Here is a 7,012-nt window from a genome sequence, read left to right on the forward strand (position 1 = left end):
CTAACAGTGTTCGGTTCCTCTGTTCAGACACGTCGTTCCACTGTGGCATTCCAGGAGGAGTTAATTGTGATACAATACCACAATCAACAAGATAGTCAGTGAACTCTTGTCTCATATACTCGCCACCACGATCAGATCGAAGTGTCTTGATCATCTTGCCAAGCTGGTTCTGTACTTCATTTCTGAATGCCTTGAACATTTCAAGCATTTTAGACTTATGTCTCATCAAATAGACGTAACCGTATCGACTGAAATCATCAGTGAACGTAATGAAATACAGATAACCTCCTGAACAGCTCATTGGTCCGCATACAACACTATGTATGAGAGCCAATAACTGTGTCGCTCTCTGTCCTTTCCCCTTGAAAGGATGCTTTGTCATCTTGCCCATCAAACAAGACTCGCAAGACTCAAGAGACTCGAAGTCAAATGAGTCCAGAAGACCTTCATGATGAAGCTTCTGAATGCGCTTCTCGTTTATATGGCCTAAACGACAATGCCAGAGGAAGGTCGGGTTTAAGCATTTCGGCTTAAACCGCTTAGCACTCACGTTATAGATAGATGATATCGAGTTCGTAGGCTGATCATTGAAGATGTATAAACCATTCACAAGATAACCATTACCATAGTAAATACTGTCTCGATAAATCATCAAACTCGAGTTCTCAATCACAAATCAAAAACCATCCAAATCCAGACATGAAATAGAAATAATGTTTCTGCTAATAGCAGGCACAGTAACAAGAACTTAGTTCTAAAACAAGTCCAGAAGGAAGATGCAAATCGTAAACGCCAACACACAATGCAACAACTCTTGCTCCATTTCCGACGCGCAGATCTGCTTCTCCCTTCGCCAGCATCCTACTTCTTAGACCCTGCACATTTCCACAAATGTGTGAAGCACTGCCGGTATGCAATACCCACGAAGATGTAGTACAGACGTTAGCTTCTATAACATGAATACCTGAGGCAGAAGCTTCATCAAGCTTCTTATCCTTCAGATCCTCCAAGTAAAGGTGACAATTACGCTTCCAGTGTCCAGACACTCAGCAGTAATGACAGTCGCCCTTCTCAGGCTTAGGTTTAGACGTGGAGGCAACTTTTGCCTTCTTCGCCACCTTCTTTTTTGCTTTACCCCACCGCTTCTTGCTGGAGTTCTTCTCAACAACAAGCACAGTCTTAGGGACCACGATATCCTGCTCAGTCGATTTCAGCATCCCATGCAGCTCGGCTAAGTTCTTAGTCATCCCGTGCATATGGTACTACATCACAGACTGATTATAGTCCTCGGGTAATGACATCAGGATCAGGTCCACAACCAAGTCATCATCGAGCTTCATTCCCATGCGCTCAAGTTCCTCAATATGAGCTCTCATGTTGAGGACATGGGTGTTGACAAAGCTGCCTCTCGGCATCTTTGTCTTCACTAGAACTTTCAGCGTTTTGTACTTTTCAGTACGTGCTAGCTCCTGAAACATGGTCTTGAGATTGTTCGATCATATCAAACACGCTATTCCCCTCAAACCGCCTCTGCAGATTCGGTGCCATGCTCCCCAACATGAGACAGAAAATCTCATTGTCGTCCGTCTGATGCTTCAACCAAGCATCCTTGACGGCCCTTGTGGCACTGGCCGCAGGCTCTGGTGGTAGAGCCCGTTCCAGGATGTACGACTTCTTATCGTGCTTGAGAATTATTCTCAAGTTACGATACCAGTCTAAAAATTTTGTCCCGGTCAACTTATCCTTCTCAAGGATAGATCGCATCGTCAAACTCGATATGCTACCGATCGACGCCATGTCCTACAGAAAAAGATAAAACACAACGAACAAAAACAAAATGCAGATTCACTACCAGCTAGTCCATCACCAATCCATTACAACATAGATGCAAATACGAGCTATACTCCCATAAAGAAAAATAACCCTATAATAATTTTCTATATGAGACAGATCCATATTTCACATAAGAATGAGTTGTTACATTCAGTCTTATACTATTTAAGTAGAAATCTAATGTCAATCACAACCAATGTGACTCTTAGATCTTTTATGAGACTATGATATCGAATATCATTGCATACTCGTCTCATCTGTACCGTTAAATCTTGAGTCAAACTTGACAACTTAACCTAAGCTAAACCATATTCATGTTGTGGGAACCACGATTTCTCACCTTGCCTCACAAAGATAATCTGGCACGCTCAACTTTGGCATGACCTGTGATATGGATGATCGATGCCTTGACAAGTGATCTAGTAATGGAAGGTACTAGCTTAGCATTACATGAAAGGGATTTTTAATCCACACTTAGATCAGGCATCTACTTTCAAGCTATGAGAACCATCATTTCCCCATCTTGCCTCACCAAGATAATACGGCACACCCAGCTTTGGCATGACCCATGACACGTACGATCGAGGCCTTGACAAGTGCTTTACTCGTAGAGCTTCCAGATCTAACCGGTTTAAGTGCAACGATTGTACCATTCGAATCAAGGATCAACTATTGTTCCTTGATCAGATGTATTACATAATCCGAATAGACCATCCATTCGGTTACGTAATCCCAATCCCGAAGCTCCCACTCAATCAAGCAAATCTAATATCTTGATTAAGTTATATGTATTACTCACTATAGACCATCTATAAGAATGAATTATGTTATTCTGAATCACAGTTGATCGGATTAAGCAACTATTGCTCAAATCAGATCGCGAAAAGAAGAACCGAAAAATTTCGGTCTAACCCGGGAGTTTATTATTTTATTATAATGCCTCCTGTGTGGAATTTTAGCATAAATAGGCGATTTGTGTCGAAAAAAGGAAGAAGAAGAGTTGATTTCAACTCCATAACTTGTATTTTATTTTATGATATCGACACATATTTATGGTTATAGATATGTACATGAGAAAGACTAGCAATATGACAAAATATTACTTTAATATCATGTAGTCGTTGCCCATGATATACACAAATTGTATGGTAAGTGGAGCTAAATATGTAATCAAGTATAGAATGATTTGCTTGGCAAGATTGACTCGTGTGATTGAGGATCTGATTGTGGAAATGTTCTTCATAAACGGCCACTTCCATTGTCACGCCAAATTGGGATATTTCCTCGTCACTTTCAGTTGCATGGCTGGTCATATTAAACCCGAGAATATAAGCTTCATGCATGAAGTTATCCGAACGCGTCAAGTCCTCCGTAGCTTCTATTTCAACATTCTCCTCAAGATTAGTTCGGAGAATTTGGAAAGTTAATCTTGCCAAGAGAATGCATTGCTCCCTCTTCGAACATCCAACCTTCTCACATATACTTAAAAAAAGGTTTAGAATACACTAAGGATACTGTAACACTTCGTTTGAAAAAAGAAATCGAATATAAACATACAATGATATGTTTTTCACATAACAAAGGTAAAAATCATGTTCTAACATAAATGAATTCCAAATTTGATGATCTTGAGGTATGAAACCTCATTTGAATATTGAGTTTAACGTGTGATTTTATTATTTAAACTAAGAAAATTATTCAAGTTTTCATGGAAAGAATAGAACATATCGTTGCATAATCAAAAGTATTTCTAACTAGTATGCTTTATTTTTCATTATGTAATGCATAACATTTTCTCCGGCATAAAAAAACAAAAGGTTCAAGAGTGATTTTACCAAACTTAGAGTTATGGAAACTCGAAATAATACCATCTTCATGTTGTGTTCGGATACTTGCATTGTATCCTTTTTGGTAGAGAGAAGCATATGAGTGTTCTATACCATTCTTCCTCAATCGCAAACTTCTCTCCACCATAGGTATTCGGGTTATTTTGTTTATGTTTTGTCCAAATACACTAACAAAATCAAATATATCACTTGGAATACAACAACAAAAATCAAAAGATATGGGAAAAGAGCCAAAACCAAAAACTCGGTTTCTCTCCATGTGAAGAAGATGCTCAGATTATGAGGAATAATGTCAGATGTGTATGATGCCTCTTTTTCGGGGTTCATTGCCTCCATTATGGGGTCATCACCATCACATCCGCCTCTCTTCCTTGTTCTTTTTTGGGTTTGTTGCATCCAAGTCTCAGTCATTTCTCATGGTTTTTATGCTCGTTTTGTAGTTTTTCATGGATTGTCTCTGCTTCTTCAATATTTTGTACGATGGAATGAATCTCTTTGACATCTTGAAACAAATTTTCTTTTCTTTCAACCGGTACTTTTTTACACATTTCAAAAAACTCATTAGCGTTTAACAAATTCTCAAGAAGAGAGATACTTAACTCAAATTTCTGTGTATTGGTCGTCTGCACTAATGCCTCTTCGATTTGCATAGTGAGTTGATTTAGGATGTCATCTACATCCCATTTCCCCTCGTTTTGTTCTTCCAAATATCGTTCGTCATCTACACATGGCTTGGACTTCTTCTATGGAGAGGTTATTCCATGTATCAACTTCTTCCTTGGTACACCAAAATTGTTCTACAATACCGTTAACATGTTCGATGTATAAACAATGATTCTCATCTTCATCTTCATGCCTCCAAGATCATCCCAAGTACACCTCATGTGACCTTTTGGGGATGTGAATGGTGGATGAAAAAGGATAAACTCAAACTCTCTTTGGTTTGTATATGATCGAGAGTTTTGTGCTGCGAAATTAAAAGAAATTTGGAACATATGGATTTGTGGATCTTTACGCTCTGAAACCATGTAGATTTTTAGAATACGCAGAAAATTTATATAGAGAAAATGAAGAAGCAACAAGAAAAGTAAAAATAAAAAGGTCTCTCGGACATAAAGTTAAGGAAGAAGAAGAGTGGATTTCAACTCCACAACTTGTATTTTATTTTATGATGTCAACATATATATACACGAGTTTAAAAAGAAACTTTTCTTACTTTATTGTTTTATTGTAATGTCTCCGGGAGTTTATAACATATCATTTAGGATTTTAAAGACAGAAACAGGATTCTGTAGTGTTGAAATCAATTTAGTTGTCAAAATCTCACAATTTTTGAAAATAGTTTATAATACTTGTGTTTTTATTCAGAAAAATAAGTGTATCACGAAATTTTTCAAAGAATACAATTTAGATTTGAATCACGCAGACAATTTGTATAGAGAAAATGAAGAAGCAACATGTAAAGAAAAATAAAAAGGTCTCTCAGACATAATGTTAAGGAAGAAGAAGAGTGAATTTCAGCTCCATAACTTGTATTTTATTTTATGATATCAACACATATATAACCGAGTTTAAAAGAAACTTTTCTTACTTTATTATTTTATTTAAATGTCTCCTGCAGCTTATAACATATCATTTAGGATTGGAAAAATCCCAAAACAAATATTAAACTTTTCAGTTTTGTAAAAAAAACACTAAACTTTTAATTTTGTCAAATAAACATTAAACTTTTTAAATTTATCAAAAAAATAGTTAACTCTTTTACGATTGTCAAAATAAATAAATAAATTGACATGGCATAATGACATGCAAATACGTCAAATTATTGGAGTTGGGTTTTTTTGACAATTGTATATAGTTCATGTATTTTTTGAATCATTTAAAAAGTATAGTATTTTTTTTACAATCACATAAAAGTTTATGTATTTTTTTGGATCATTTTAAAAGTTGTGTTTTTTTTTACAAATTTAAAAAGTTTAATGTTTATTTGACAAAAACAAAAGTATGGTGTTTTTTCTGTCAAAATTGTAAAGTTTAGTATTTTTTTTTGGGAATTTTTCCTTTAGGCCTGTAAAGACACAACCATGATTGTGTAGTGTTGAAATCAATTTAGTTGTCAAAATCTCATAATTTCTGAAAATAGTTTATAATACTTGTGTTTTTATTCCGAAAAATAAGAATGTATCACTTAATTTTCCAAAGAATACAATTTAGGTTTGAATCACGAAACAACTCCCTATTTTTCCAATCTACATTCATTAATCTCTTCCATTTACATCTTCAGGCCATCTTATTCAATTGTCTATTGAGTCTTTAAATAGGCTTCCATTTCACATTTTTCTTGTCGAGAAAATAATTATTTGAAATCAATAATTAAGACAATATATTGAAATACTTAATGACACACTCAGAGATCACTCAAAACCAGTTCTTTTCATTCAAGGAAATCTGACTACTACAACATAGAGATGGTTGCAGTGAAACCTAGACGCACCACACTCCCCCTGAGTGTTAGCCCTCCTATGACACGAGATCTACTGATTCAACACACAACCCGTGTGAATCCCCACTCTCACGTTCTGGGTTTGTTCAGATTACTGTTGAGAACTTCCCCTTAGAACGATCTCACTCACAGAAATAAAACGTAAAGAACAAAAGACTCTTGCACTCTCTAAATTGTATTCTCTTAAGCTCTGCCCTTTTGGCTCTTCCTTGTCGTCCTTATATAACTTCTTCTCCAGCTCCGATTGTTTGTTGATTTGATTTTATCTTCTTCTCCAAAGTTTGTTGGCCAACTCTATCTTCAAGATTCCATCCTTATCTCTTCTATGAAAATCTCCCTCTAGAATCTTCTCAGATTTACTCAGATTCACCTGCATCAACAACCTCAACTTCCTGCAAACACACAACCCGTGTGAATCCCCACTCTCACGTTCTGGGTTTGTTCAGATTACTGTTGAGAACTTCCCCTTAGAACGATCTCACTCACAGAAATAAAACGTAAAGAACAAAAGACTCTTGCACTCTCTAAATTGTATTCTCTTAAGCTCTGCCCTTTTGGCTCTTCCTTGTCGTCCTTATATAACTTCTTCTCCAGCTCCGATTGTTTGTTGATTTGATTTTATCTTCTTCTCCAAAGTTTGTTGGCCAACTCTATCTTCAAGATTCCATCCTTATCTCTTCTATGAAAATCTCCCTCTAGAATCTTCTCAGATTTACTCAGATTCACCTGCATCAACAACCTCAACTTCCTGCAAAAACAACCTTAACAATCTCCCTCATTTTGGATTTTTCAACTCATGCACTCTATCATCACGAATAGAGAAAGCGAA

This window comes from Tarenaya hassleriana, unplaced genomic scaffold (assembly GCF_000463585.1).
Source record: "Tarenaya hassleriana unplaced genomic scaffold, ASM46358v1 Cleome267, whole genome shotgun sequence".
In the NCBI taxonomy this organism is placed as follows: Eukaryota; Viridiplantae; Streptophyta; class Magnoliopsida; order Brassicales; family Cleomaceae; genus Tarenaya; species Tarenaya hassleriana.